Consider the following 15,416-nt stretch of genomic DNA (forward strand, 5'->3'; position numbering starts at 1 on the left):
CTATAAGGAACCTCAAGGGGGCCCAACTCAGAAAAGGTTACCTCCATAGTCAGCCAGGTGTCCCTTAGTGCTCTCAGCAAATGCTCAACTTGAAGAGGGCAGTCACCTACACAGTGCGGCACAGGGATTCCTACAGATCAATGGAAGGGAGGAGGCATAACCTACCCTGGGCTGGACCCTCTGGTGAGCACCAAACCCAAGACATCCTGTGACAGCCCTTCACTCTGTCCACTGGCACCATGTGACACTTGGCAACATTTCAGAAAGCCAGGCAATTATGCCCTCCCCAGCTTGTGAAATGAGGTGCCCACCTGTATTTTTAGGACAAGATTTCTGACATGGAGTTTCAAATATCCTCTGAATATTTATGTGTTTTCATCCTCCTGGATAAGCCAAGGGACTAGTTTGGCTCACTGGATTCCTCTACCCTAAGAAGCATCTACCCTGTCATGAAGGCTCGAGATTGATGAATGTTCCCAAGCTTGGACGATAACTAGCTGCTGGCCATCTTGTTCCATGGAAGAGGAAGCACACTCAGGAGGAGTCCAGAGGCCAACCAGCACAAGTTCTCTAGAACACTCTCAAGACTGGACTGAGGCCACTTTCATCTCTAATAATGGCCTCCTGGGGTCTTTTGAAAAACACAAGACAATATCGAAAAAGACTCCTGACATTTGTCCAGCTTTACAATCTCAAGAAAACAGACTACCTGTAAAGCCAGCTCAAAGCATCTACTTAAATGTGAGCCAGCTCCCAGCTTCTAAGAGAGCAGCCAATTAGTGTGGGGCCTGTCGTCCCTTTGCCGCCTGACATTTACAACACTGTGGATGAGAAAAGCAGGCGGCGGTCAGCAAGTCCCAGGACAAGGGTAGATCCTCCTGAGCTGTTGTCCACAAGTGGGGCTGCCGACAGGCAGAGGAAGCAGTGGACACAAAAGCACAGGCTCAGCCATGGCCTTCACTGCTTCATGGCAGGGCTAGTACCTCAGGGTCCTCACCCAGGAAGTATGGATGGTATCTGCATGGCTAGATTCCTGTAGAGACCTAGCAGAATGGTGACGGAAGTATGCTGGAAACCAAGAATGGATACCCACAAGGGCTTACAGAGCACACCACCAACTGGAAACTTCTACCACCCATAGGCTCCAGGGTCACTGGTCAAAGAAAAAAGACAACCTAAAAGATCAAGAAATATGCAGCTTCAAATTCCATTTTCAAATAAACACACCAGTGCTCTCAGACACCTGCCAAGGGACCAGATGTGGATTCCTTCTCACTGGGTACAATTCCTGGGAACAGCCCCACCCCTCTGAGCACAAGTCCTAGGACCCAAAGGTCCAGCTGCACCACAGCGGGGCCTGCTCCCCTCTCCAGCCAGGGGAGGAACAGGGCAAATGGAGCATCCTGGCCCAGCAGATCAGGCCACCAGACACAGCATGCACACACTACACCAAGTGTCCCCAGAACAGATGCAGAACTGTGCCTGACACCTCCTGGGTGGGACCCTGGGCCAGGATGGGGGAACCTCCAGGACTCTTCTAAAAACCTGAGGCACAAGATGCAAGGCATAAGAATCTCAGGGAGGTTTCTCAGGACTGGATGCCCTCACCACTCACAGGGCTAAATGTGCAGTTTAACCAGCTCCTGTGCAAGAAAGTGACCCAGCAATTGCTCGGGTTCTTTCAGGCCATCATCAGCAGTTTCAAGGCGGGTGCTCAACAACCCACTGATTCCGCTTGAGTTGGGCTTCCTCAGAAACAGACCTCAAGACCATGGCCCACTCCACACTGCGGGGCACGGCGGCTCTGTACCTAACAGAGTGCTTCAAACAATGGTGAGTTAGCAGTCAATGTGAGTGTTAACGCTTTAGAGCCAGTTATCAGACACTTCACGCCAAGGGCCTGGCCCTGGAAAGAAAACACACACTGGACAAGGATACCCAAGGGCTCCTGAAGAAGATCCCATCACCTCTCTAGGAACTGCCCAATAGACAGCAGGCCATGGGCCTATCATATTTGTCCCAGCAGAGGTTCACTCGGTACTGATGAGTGGGGCCCTGGCTCTTTGTGCCTGATGGAGCAACAGGGCAGGGCTGTCCCCACCCTCACCAGGCATGCCTACTGCAACAGGAGGCAGACAGTTCTGCAGCCATCAGGAGCAAGAGGAGGTATCCAGTGCAGCTGCAGGATAACGCTTGTGGTTAAGGCACCTGGGGCATGCAGTGGGGGATGGGGGGTGGCAGACAGCAGAAGAGGAGGCAGTTCTGAGATGTTTGTCAAGAATCTAGCACTCCAACCTGAAAGCGATGGAGAGTCAGCCTTTAAAAAAGCCACTCTGTCTATGGTGTGGAGGTAAGCAGGAGGAGAGAGCCAGGTGACCTAGCGAAGGTCAGGGGCAAAGACTGGAAAGACAGGCCAAGCCCCACTCAGTGCTAGTAAGTGCTGAGGAAGGGCAGAGAAATGACACTCAGGGGTCTAGCTTAAGAAGGGAGAAGGCAAAGAGTTCGTGGTCACGGTCACAGTCTAGAAGGAGTAATTGCAGCCTTGAGCTGCAAGGTCTGAGGTGCACAGGAGACACCCGGATCAACACCTTCACACCCAGTGAAGCCCATGCCACACTGAGAGAGTGCGGGAGGGCTCGCTGGTCACTGTGAGTTTCAGTTCCAATTTCTAGAGCTAGGGTCAGGTAAAAGACCCCTGGGAATGACAAAATCTGGGGGACACTGGGTCCCCAAGAATCCACTACCCATGTGTGCATATTGCAGGACAGAGAGAAAATAGTGACAGAGGTAAAAATGGACAGTCTGAGAGCCAGTCTGAACAGGCTCTAACCTCAGGCTAGAGTCTCCAACTTGTGACAGACAGACTGGGCCTCCCTCTTGGAACGCATGAAGATGAGGTGCTGACCCGCAGCAGCACTCAATGAACAAAGGGTTTGGGTCACACCCATCATCACAACACATCTGTGATAAACTCCAGTTTGTGATAAGCTGGAGTCTGGCTTGGCTGGCCCATAGTGAGTGCCCACACCAGCCATGGCAGCCGCTACACTCATGACTTCCCAATCCATGTGGCCTTCCTGAGGCTGATCACACCATTCCACATAGTCTTCATACTTCTCTGGTCCCAGAGAATTATTTCATGTTTCTGTCACTAAACTGCTTTTGTCATTAGTTGCTTAAGCACCTCTCATCACACCAACGGCTCTGTTTAAACCTGGCAGTCGCCCACATGGCTCCCTGTACTGGGCGGCTAAGAGGCCATGCCATGACAGAACACCAGGCAGCTCAGCACTCGTAAAACAAGCTGCGCATCAGCTGAAAAATCACAACAGCACAAGACCTGAAGGCTGTTTCTAAGAAAATGACCCTTCAGCCCTGGACAGCCTGATTCCACGAGGCAAACACCTGTGAAGGGAGCTGCCTAATCAGGAGGGCCTTGGCAGACAGAGCACCAGGCATGCCTCCCTCAGACCAGCAAGAGCCAACAAAACATGATCACCCTCTGTCAGAGAGGGCTGAAGGTCTGGCTTAGCACCTCATCTACTGCAGGGTCCCTGGCATGGGCACCAGGTCAGATGCAGCTAGCCACCTTGTATGGACACTGAAATCAACTCTCTTTGCATGGGCCAGTCTACCAGCTTCTGCAGCCCCCTGTTCTCCCAACTCAGCAAGCAGGACCAGCAGCAGCTGGAGTTGCCCAGATCCAGATCCACCTGAACTCCCTGCAGACCCTCTGGTCACACCTGACTTCCCCAGGGCCCAGGACTATGGACACTGCATTGCTCTACTCCAGCCTCACTCTTTCCTCCCATTGGTCAGGGAGGACTAAGTCCAGAAAAAAGGCCACTAGGAAAGGGAAACCAGGAGGTGCTGGTCTCCCTCTGAGAGAGCAAGTTGCCCAGCACCAACAACCTGACCAGATCAGGACAGCATGCCAACCCCACTCTGCCAAGCTTCAAGAGAAGGCCACAGTGGAGATCGAGACGAGGGACCCCTATAGAAGAGTCTTGGACTGGCCTTCTCTCCAGACCCAGAGCCTGGCCTCAGCTCATCAGTCTTAAAGAACCAGGACTGGAGCAGCATCAAGGCAACAATACTAGCAGGACCCTCAGAGGCACTGCAAGCTGCCAGAGACACCTGAGCTGCTGGAGATGCCAGGCTGGGGTTGGCCAGGAGGTGGGGAGGGCAGGGAAGAGGTGGTCACCTGCCACAGGGGAAGAGCCAGGTACCCGGCTCTATGGAAAGCTGGTGTGCTATAACAGGAGGGGAAGGAAAAGGTTCCTCTCCATGAGACCATGTCATGCAGACAGGTCAAGTGCAGTTTCCAAAGGCTCCAAAAGGCTCCCCGGCAACACCCACGGCTGCCTGGCAACATCGCTGCCTTTGTGCATTTGAATCCCTCACCTGCCAGTGACAACGATATTGAAGGACCTCACAAAACCCTCCGAATACCAGCCCAGGCAACTGCTCTCATGAAGGGAGGACACGTGGCAATCTGTCCCTCCAGAGGCCACTGTGAGGAAGGTGGCAGGCAACCCTCGACCTCCTACTGAGAGGAAGACAAGCAAAAGAGATGCATTGCTGGACTCGCGGGCTCCGGCTCTGCCCGGGATCAGGAAAAAAAATGCAGATCCGAGAAGCGGGATCTGCAGCCTGGGCTCGGCTGACAGCCTCCCCCAGGGTCCTGTCTAGAGACAACGACGGTGCTCAACACATCCTCCACTGTCAGAGGTTAGACAGGCAGGAGGCAGGTCAACGGGCATAGAGGGACTCACAGCGCCCATGGGACATGCTGCCAGGGCAGCCCTGACAAGTCTGGAAAGCCATTCTTTTGGGGCTCAGCAGCAAGTGAACAAAATGTCTCACTAGGGGAAGGCAAGTCCCAGGATGGCTGGCAGGTAAGCAGGCACCAGGAGCACAGGAGATGCTGCCTGGCAGTGACCTGCCCACCCCAGAAGCACCTTCTCACTGTCTGAGGATAGGGCTCCAGGGGAGCTGAGGAACAGAAGCTCCTACTAAGACCCCAAGGGACCTGCTCATCACCCCGCTGACTGGTCTCCAAGACTACCTCAGACTCTGTCTGTGAGACCCAGCACTGTGCCCCTACTCACAAAGCAGACACCCTCCCTCCTCCATGGTTTCCTGTTGTTGGTGGCTCTGCTCCCTTAGGGTAGAAGGCACATGGGTATATGTGTCTTGATTGAGCTTCCCAAGGCCAACCATGGCCATTGACTGCTACAGGCCAAGCAGCGGGCAGACTTCAGCTTGGTGGGTGATATGACTGGTAAGGGCTCAGCCCACCTCTGGCATCCTGTTTCTTACACTCACTCCAGTTCCCAGAAGATGCAAACTCCTGCCTCTGCCAGCAAAGCTCAGGACTCCTCTGGAAAAGGGCCTGACAGACAGCAATGAAACCTGAACTGCCAGAACAGAGAGGAGGAAAACTAAGTGCAGGTGGAAGCAGCCCTGTATGGGCAACACCGCCCACTGTGGCATCCTTGGTGCCAGAGTGCTGGAATGCCAAATGTAGCACAGAACCCTGGAAGGTCACATTTAGTCTCGGAAAACAAACTTTTGAAGTTATTGTTAAATTAACACTAAGGTACCTTATACAGTAAATCATAAAAAGTCACAGATGCTTAAGATAGATCACAGAATGAAAACAAAAGGCCCCACTTGGGCAGCCAGGCAGGCAACTGGCTGGGTTGAGCAACAGAGTCCACTGACAGGCCATCAGCTCTGGCCTGGGCTGTGCAACTGTGCCAGTACTTCATGGGGCCAGAGAGGGACTTGCCCAGTTCCACAGGGCATCAGGCCAGCTCTCCAAACCTAGAACCCTTCCATTCTCTAACAGCCTCCCCCAAGAATTCTTCAGAGGTCAGTGAGTGAGCAGACTGGGGGGTCTGGAACTAAGAAGCGACTCCAGAGGCAGTTCTGTCTTGTGATCCGGATGTCTTCAAAAAGAGACCTGTGTCCCACAAACTGATGACTCCCTCTCTGAAACGCCACAGTTTCCAAACACACCCATGTGTCTGATGGCTCCTCCTGAACCTGGAGCTACTGACAGGAGAGGAGGACAGCAGCTCCCTTTGGGTCCTCACAACCAGCCAAGCACTTGTGGACATGCATCATAGTGGACACTCAGGCAAGGGGTATTTCTAGAATTCTCCTCAGATAACCTAGACCAAAGACTTAGAAACAGACAAGAGTTCCCAGGTCTGGCAACTCACAAGCCCCTCACAGCTCTAGCCCTTTATGAGAGGCTATATTAAAATGGTTTAAACACAATAAAATCTGTTAAATTTATAGCAAGAAAATATGGAAAGGCAGTAAAATTAGCAGAGCATAGAAATGAGAGGATACTAAACATCCCTGGCGCTCCAACAGAAGCGGACAAAAAGGGTACTAAATGGAAGGAATGAGGAATTTAAATAAATTTAAAATTCATAGTGCCACTTCCTCCTCCCTACTGAGCTGACCCCTGGAGACAGTTGTCCAGGCACAGCCACATTCTTGCTGAGGTTCCAAGTGTTCCCACAAATGTGCCACCCAGAGACTGGTCTGAACCTCCCTGCCTGCACAGCTAGGCTGCAGGCTGGGGAACTGTAGGGCCTCTTGGGTACCCTCCTGTGCCGCCCATCTCCTTAAAGGCCCCAGGTGGTGCCCTTCACCCTAGCACTAGTGGCATCATGGGGCCAGGAATGCGGCAAAGACAGCTCCTCACCTCAGTCCCTTGGGCCACAAAACAAATCTGCTTCCCATGAGAAGCCACTGGCATTCACAGAAGCCAGCACTGCCACCCACACGGCCCAGGGACCCGCAGGTCGAAGGTCCTGGTCAGGATGGTCACTGTGTCTAGAGCAATTCTGGGGAAGAGTCTGCCCGTGCCGATGAGTGTCAGCATCAGAACCAACCACGCGACCCCCTGGCGCTCAGCACAGCCTTCTCACTCCTCATGATGCCAGGGGAGTCTCACAGATAGGAGAAAGGACATATGGGCATCTGTTTCAAGAATCTGACCCCTGGGTAGCTCTTTCTCTAGCTCTGTCTTACCTGGAAACTGGTTAATTTTGTTTTACATTAGTAAACATTATTATTTAGAGAAATTTTAGGGTTACGAAACAACTGAATAGGAATTGGGGTCCCCTTCACCTCTAGCTGCTTTCCTCCAGTATCAACACCTTGCCTTAGTGGCCTATATTTATTACAGATAGGGAGCCAAAACAGATATACTGTTACTAACTAACGTCCCAGCAACAGCTTACACTGGGGTTCACCTTGTGTTATATACTCTATGGGCTTGGGCAAGTGTATGCAAACATGCATCCACCATTAGAGTACACAGAGTAGTTTTGCTGCCCTAAAAATCCTCTGTGCTCCCCTCATTCACCCTTCCTTCCCTTCAACCTGACAACCACTGATCTTTTCCTGTCTCCACAGTTCTGCTTTTCCCAGACTGCCGCACAGTGGGGACCACACAGTGGATGGCCTTTTCAGATTCTCTTCTTTACTTAGCAATATGCATTTAAAACTCCTCCATGTCTTTTCATGGCTTGATGGCTCATTTCCTTTTAGCACTGAACAATATTCCATTATCTGGGTGTGCCACAGTTTATTTATCCATTCACCTACTGAAGGACATCTTGATTGCATCCAGGTTTTGGCAGTTATGAATAAAGCTACTATAAGCACTCGGGTGCCAGCTTGTATATGGACATAAGTTTTCAACTGATTTGAATAAATTCCATAGGGTGCAACTGCTGAATCATATAAATGATGTTTAGTTTTGTTTAAAAAAAAAAATGGCCACTGTCTTCCAAAGCTCTATTCCCACCAATAAAATGTTCCTGTTTATTTACATCCTTCCCAGCATTTGGTTTGGTCAGTGTTCTGGATTTTAGCCATTTTAATCACCATACAGTGGTATCTCATTTTAATCTGCAATGTCCTGATGACATGAGATGCTCAGAGTCTTTTCATGTGCTTATTTACCATCTGTGTGTTTTCTTTGGTGAGGTGTCTATTCAGATCTTTCACCCATTGTTTAGCTAGATTTCTGGTTAAGAGTTCTTCATGTAGTTTAGCTAATGTTCCTTTATGAGACATATCTTTTGCAAATATTTTCTCCCAGCTTGTGACTTCTCTTTTTATTCTCTTAACAGTGCCTTCTGCAGAGCAGAAATTTTTAGTTTTGATGAAGTCTAGCTTATCAATTATTTGTTTCATGGATGGTGCCTCTGGTGTTGTATATTAAAAATCATCCTCAGGGCTGAGGTTGTAGCTCAGTGGTAGAGCGCTTGCCTTGCACATGTGAGGCACTGGGTTCGATCCTCAGCACCACATAAAGATAAGTGAATAAAATAATGGTATTGTGACCACCTACAAATACACACACACACACACACACACACACACACACACACACACACATAACATCATCACCAAATAGCCAGATTTCCTCCCGTTACCTTCTAGAAGTTTTAGAGTTTTGTGTTTCACATTTAAGTCTTTGATCCATTTTGAGCTAGCTTCTGTGAAAGGTGGAAGGTCTATGCCTAGGTTTTCTTCCTGTGGTGGCCAGTTGTTCCAACACCATATGTTAAAAGGACTGCTCTTTCTCTGAGCTGCCTTTGCTCTGCTGCCAAAGTTGACTGTACTAGTGAGGGTCTATTTCTGGGCTCTCTAACCTGTGCTGGTTTGTTCTTTCACCAGTACAAACACTGGCTCCATGCCCAGTCTTGCAGTCGGATAGTGTCAGTCCTCCAGCCTCATTCTTCTTCAGGGACATGTGGCCCATTCTGAGCCTCCTGCTTGCCACACAAGCTTTAGAGTCTCTCACAAAATAACTCACTGGGATTTGGAATCTATAGATCAACTTGTGAAGAACTGATGGCTTCACAGTATTTAATCTTCCCTTGCAAAACATAAAATTCTCTCCAACTACTTAGATCTTTGACTTATTTTCATCAGAGTTTTTAAGTTCTCCTCATATAGACCTTGTATGTATTTGTATCCAGTGTGTCTGGTGCTAACGCACATGGTATTGTTTCTCATATCAAACCCCAATAGCTCCTGCTGGCATCCAGGAAAGCAGCAGACCTGTGCGCGTCAGCCCCACGTGTGACAGCCTGGATCGCTATGCTGCAATCTGAAGCACTTGTTAGTTGCATGAAGTTTGGTGATTGTTGTTGATTCTCTGGGGTTCTCTGCATAGACAATCATGTCACCTGTGAACAATGACAGTTTTATGTCTTCCTTCCCAACCTCACACCTTTTACTTCCTTTTCCTGTCTTACTATATTAGCTGGGACTTCCAGTGAGCTACAGAACTGGAGTGGTGAGAGGGGACATCCTTGCCTTGTTCCTGAACTTGATGATGATGACTTTAATTTCTTATTTGATTCTAAGATGGAAATATTTGAAAAGCAGTAGGAAATTTGCTTCTCTACCACAACAACAAAAAAAATCTGCCATGTAAGCAGTGCCAGTCACCTCTAAGACGGTGTGCATTCTGCAGCTCTAGAGAAGACTAACCTATGACTCACAGATGGCCCCACTGTGCCCCAGAGAGCACCTGAGGCTACCCAAGTCCTGGACTCCACAGAAATCGGAGGGGGTGACCCTCACATCCGGGAGCCTGGCCCACTGCTCCCCTGGAATAAGATCTTCTAAAGAAAAGCCACCCTGTTCCGATAGACTGAGCCACCCACCTCCAGCCACCCAGGCACTGCCTTATGGGCCTTTTCTCCTGGACAGCAGAAGTGCCTTCTCAGAAAAGCCAGGGGGGTCATCTTCCAGATGCCAAAAGACTGGTGACCTTGAATTCCAGATGGAGGGACACCACAAAATCCCTTCTAACTCAGGTCAGAAGTTTAAATAGGCACATCAGAGAAAAGTGTGATCTGCCTTAGGTGTGAGGGACAGTGGCCCTCCCTTTGGCAGTCGTCAGTCCACATGAGGACAAAGCTAAGCACTACCAAAGTGGGAGGGTCATTTGATGGCATGGGTACTGGGTCAGCCACCTGCACATCCATAGGAGGCCAGAATTTCTTAACAGCCTTCAACAAGGCAGACCACCACGGCAAACTGGGTGTGGACAATCCCCTGCCTTCCCTTCAAGCAAACTCTGAGGAAAGGTACAAAAATATAAAACAAGGGCATTTTTTTTTCTCTGAACCTTGAAGCATTTTAAGAAAACACATTTCTCAAAACAGTGAATATTCTCAAGTAATAAATTGTTTTTAATGAAGTTATAAACTTAACAAATATTATTATAAGTGTTTTATTTTTATTTCTAAAAACGGTAAATGTTGTTGATGTGACCCCCACAAATAAAGCCTCTTTGTTTTCAATAACTGTTTAGCGTCAAGGCCCTGAGGCCAACACAGCAACGCCGGTGAAGGGGAATGAGGGTGTCTATGGGCTCAGGGTCCATACTGCGTCTTCACCCACCAACTCACTCTAAAGAGGACCCGTATGCACTCCTTACAAAGAGGAAGGTCACAGAGTCCTGGCTCTGGACCCCAAACATCCTCATGGCATTGCCTCATGTAATCCTCCAGCAAGTAAGTGGGACCTGCGAAGCTCTGAATTCTGGAAAGCGCAGTCAAGAAGAGGACCCACAAGTCTACCTCTCCAGTCCCCAACGAGTCCTCTTGCCTACCCTCCCAAGCAAAGGCCACCCTCTGGTGACAGTCATGCTCTCTACTCCAGCTGGAGCCTCGTTCCCTGCCCCTGCAGTGATGTGCACACAGACAGCTGGCACTCACTAGCGCATGGGCCAAAGTCACAGTCATGGCTACATCAATGCCACTTTTTCTACTGACTGCTCGACTGTGTTTCTTGGCCCCAGTATTTTAAACAGGCCATAAACACTGTTCTCATGACCCAAAGAAGTGACCCATCACTAAGCAAGCTTGAAAAAGCACCACCTGTAAGAGGCAACGTGAAGAGGGCGAGTACAGGCTTAGGAAATAGACAGCCCTGCATTTGGACACCAGCAGGAAGCAGCCCCATGACATTGGGGAGACCACTGTGGAACAAGAGGCTTGCTATCTGGCCCATAGAACTAGTGCAAGGACCCCAGTATGGTCATGTATGAGCTGCTGATACCCAGGGGGACCTAATAAACATGTGCTCCTATTCTTTCTCCAGTTTCACAACAGGATCCAGAGACCCCCTTGAAGTACTTGGCACCAACAGGAGCCCTGTGCCAGTCCTGACACTGCCCTCACATCTAGTCCACCCACAGACAGACAAACAGGCAGGCCCTGAGCAGGGATACGGGAATGGGAGGCCACAAGACAAGCACTGAGCGGAGGGGCTGGGTCCAGCTCTATCAGCCCATCATGTCCCACCTCTAACGCCTCCCAGGGTTGATGCCACAAGACTGGTTTTATGCTTTCCCAAATAAAGAAGGAAAGCTTACTTAACTGCATGACAACATCAGAGAATGGCCACTTACACTCATACACTGAGAATCAATACAAGTGTTTTCCTGGGCTTGTTCATGGAAAGAGCTAGCAGCGGTGGGCATCACAGCTGAAGAGGAAGCTCTCTGGCTCAGGATTTATGAAGCTCAGTTACCAGGGAACTTGCCCAAGGCTCACAAGAGGCACTAACTACTGGTGGATAATGCCCTTGGCACCATAGTACTGTGCAAATGTAAGAAGACCCAGGGCATCCACACCCTCAAGTCACCCCAGAAACTGCTCTGGCCTGTGCTTCCAGGGTACCACTGCTCAAGGCAAGCCAGGCAAACAGTGCATGAGGGCAGCCACCCGAGGCCATGATGACCACAGTTATGATGCCAGCTGTCCTTTAAGTTTCTTTGTGTCAGATACTGTTGCTGGTTCCTGATCACAGAGCAACAGGAGACCTATGTCACACAGCTGAGAGCCCAGGACCACACCCCATGCTGTGCTCTAACCCCAGGCCACAGTACCCAGAAGCTTGAGGCTGAGATCAATGCGCAGAGCAACCAAAGATGCAGTAGCTGTCATGGGACCGGGCAGAAACACACCACAGCTTAATTTTTTTTTTTTAAAGTTTTACAGTCAGTCAGAAGGGGCTGAGTTTTGCACAAGTTCCAAAAAAGGGGACATCTCCTCCCCAGGGGAAAGCACTCTTCCCCTCAGGCACACTGGACAAGTCTGTCCCATTGCACAGTCTCTGTCCAGACCCCACGCTACCTGACATTTCTAGCGACCAGGCACATACTGACTGCAAAGCCCAGCCACAGATGTGTGTGCGGGCAGATCCTAAGCACATGGGACAAGAGAAGGAGGCTCCAGCAAGCAGAGGGTGAAAAAAAAAAAGATTTTACTGACAAAACTGAAGGAAAGAACATCACATGGAGGGGACATAGACACATAAAGTCTGTAGCATGAGATCGGGAAGGTCTTGTCCATAGCTAGTCTTCTGGCACGGCAGCTGTGCAGCTGGCCCTACCTCCACTCCAAAAAACCCACCCTAGTCACTGATCCAGCTGAATGCCAACTACTGATGTGACCCATACCTCCTACAGAGCTGCTCTTAACCTTCAAAGAAACCAACAGAGGCTGGGATGAAACCTTTGTTGCACGCAGGGAAACTAAGGCCAAGAGAGACAAGTGGGATCCAGAGCCAGCCTGGGACCAGTGGCAAGGACTACACACCTGCTCCTCTGGTAACAACAGCTGCTATTCCCTGAGCACTACTTGGTGCCAGCAGCCTCCACGACCCTCCCTTCCTCAACAGGCTTGACCTGGTTTTCCAGATGAAGCAGCAGCAAAGTGTCCAGAAGCACTTCTCATCTCAGGTTCCACATTCAGAAAGAAGCCCTAGAGCCCAGTCATGGCAGGCCCAGCCCCCGGACTCTCAAAGTCAACACTGCAGTACAGAAGGAACCAAGCAGCAGGGGAAGAACGATCTGGCTTAGCCTATCTGCCGGAGAGCATGGTCAGTGCTATGCAGATCGAGAGAGGACCAGGAGCCACATCCAAACAGGATCTCAAGAAGAAAGGTTCCAGGAACCTGGAGCACGCAGCACCTCTAAAGACAGCTGATTTCTCCCACATGATGGCCCTAGCCTGCGAACCACCACGGCAGCACCCCACCCCATAATGTGCCTGCCTCTGACCCACCCTGCTCCAGCCTCAGCTCCAGACATCCTGGGTCACAAGGGACAATCTTGCCTCCAGGCAGAGGTCTGCATCCAACGCTGCCAAGCAGGGTGAGCTGCCTGTCCCAGGCCCAGCACTGAGGCACTCCTTCTATCTTTGACCAGCATGGCTGCCTCCTCTTGCTCTGGCCCACTGGGGTCCCGGCCCTGGGAGGTCAGATTCCCGAGAACCCTACGAGCCAGGTAAGGAAGCATGCCTGCACATCCAGGCAGGATGGAAAGGGGTGCTGTAGGACAAGCCAGTACCAGGTTCTCTGCTCAGAGGATGTGACAGCAGCTTGGAAGCCAGTGTTTATCCCCTACTGTACCAGACACCTAGTGCCTGGAGGAAGCCAACTCCCTATCCCCACCCTAGCACTGTAGGCCACATGAGACAAAAACCAGCAGCACTTACTAGCTTCTGGTGGTGAGAAGGTAACACTGCTCCATGGGGGTCCTTCAAGAGCCCAGCACTGTGCCCTATATTCCAATGGTCCCCAAAGACACAGCAAACCTATCTTATGGTTATAACTGCAGCTGAAAGAGCTGAAGACAATTTCAAAAACAGACTACACGGCTTGATTTTTCACTTTGCACGTAGTGCTTCTTGCTGCAGCTTCTTTAAATTTTTAACACAGACAAACTTACCTTTTTGTTTTCTATGGCCTCCAAGGTGTTGTGGGTTAATATTTGAGACAACAAAAAATAACTTCATGTTTAAAAAATAAATAAAATCAGTCTAGAGATCAGGGAAAATCTGCATTCCAGGTCTGATTACATCCATGATGTAGGTGGAGTCTCTTCCCTGTGCTTTGGTCTGTCCTCTGGGTTCTCTGAGGACTCTTCTAGTTTGACATCCATTGCTCAAACTCTAAAGCACCTACCTCTTGCCATGCTCCACCCACCAGCCAGGAGACCGCAACATGTTTCTGCAGGTTCAAGGCCTCTCAGCTTCTGTCCTGAGGTACCTAGTCACTCCCTGACTTGTGCTTGACCCACACAAGATCCAAGCTGGAGGCAATCCACAAATGTCAAGCTCCTCACCTGGCAAACACCAAAGGGCAAGGCTCGGTTGGCACCCAGAGATAATACCAGCAGCTGCTTGAGAAGCCCCAGCCTGTCCTGACCCATGGCCCTCAGAAGGATGCTGCAGGGAGAGGGGAGCAGGTTCCTCTCCCTTCTAAAAAAGAGGATCATGGCATGGAGGCTGCCTGATCTTTCAAAGCCCCAGCTGGTGGCAGCAGAGCAAGGGGGGTCTGTAGCCAGTGCAGGGACAACTGGTGACAGAAGCACCTCTAACAACAACCACCAGGAGGAGAAAGGAAGTGTTGGCATCACCACTTTCAAAATGATAAGCTTTATCTGCCTTGGACTTTTTTGTCCAAAAGAAGGGAAAGGGGTGGCATGGGCAACTCCTATCCCTAAGTCCAAGCAGGGGGCAAGGTCCACACCAGGAGAAGCCCTGAGGCTTGACAAGTCTTAGAGCCCAGCTGCAGGTGGGGAACATTGGGGGCACCACCAGCCTCTGCACTTGAGCAGGGCAGGACACAATGGCTCCCAGGATAATTTTCTACGGCAACTGCGACAGAACTAACCACTTTGAAAGTGACTGCGCTATGGGATGAATTTTTTCCAGTGCTTGAATAAAAGGGGGAGTTTCACATTTTATCCACTTCCACATCCCTTAACAATAAGAACTTATTTAAAAAGCCATGAATATGTAAATGCCATTTTAAATATGGAAATGCAAAACATGCAAAGCAACAGTCTGAATGTGAAATATTAATGGCATTTTGCCTTGCCAAGGAGACAGAACAGGAGCTGGCTGAGGTGGCAGGCTCAGGAACCCTGGCCACCTCTGCTCCCAGGACGACAGAGAGTGGAACCCACCCAGTCACAGGAGGGCAGTGCCCCTGCCCTGAAAAGAAGCACGTGCATCCACCCATCATACACAGGGCCCAACCCCAGCCCACAGCTGACCTCCACCCCTACGGAGGCCAACCCAGGATAAGCCTCGACCTCACAGCTCATCCAAACAGACCCCATCCCCAGTGCCAAACCACCGGTAGGGCTTGTCCGTGGGCCAGGCCACATGGACATGAATCCCGTCAAGGGTGTTGATGAGCCTACATTTTGCTCTGGAGCCTGGGATTAGCTTGACTCTCTCTTAGATGGGACCTGGGCTTGATCTCACGCTTAGAAACAGACAGCTACAGGCTGTAACAGGAAGACAACTCAGATAGAACCTATGACGAAGTCAAGGAGAGGCTTGCCA

At 50.3% G+C, this 15,416-nt stretch overlaps 1 protein-coding gene across 7 annotated transcripts in view; it reads right to left on the reverse strand.

The window, feature by feature from the left end:
- Positions 1–15,416, reverse strand: part of Mad1l1 (mitotic arrest deficient 1 like 1) — a 354,495-nt gene that overhangs the window by 258,875 nt on the left and 80,204 nt on the right. The window lies entirely within an intron of this gene.

Source organism: Ictidomys tridecemlineatus, chromosome 10 (assembly GCF_052094955.1).
Source record: "Ictidomys tridecemlineatus isolate mIctTri1 chromosome 10, mIctTri1.hap1, whole genome shotgun sequence".
In the NCBI taxonomy this organism is placed as follows: domain Eukaryota; kingdom Metazoa; phylum Chordata; class Mammalia; order Rodentia; family Sciuridae; genus Ictidomys; species Ictidomys tridecemlineatus.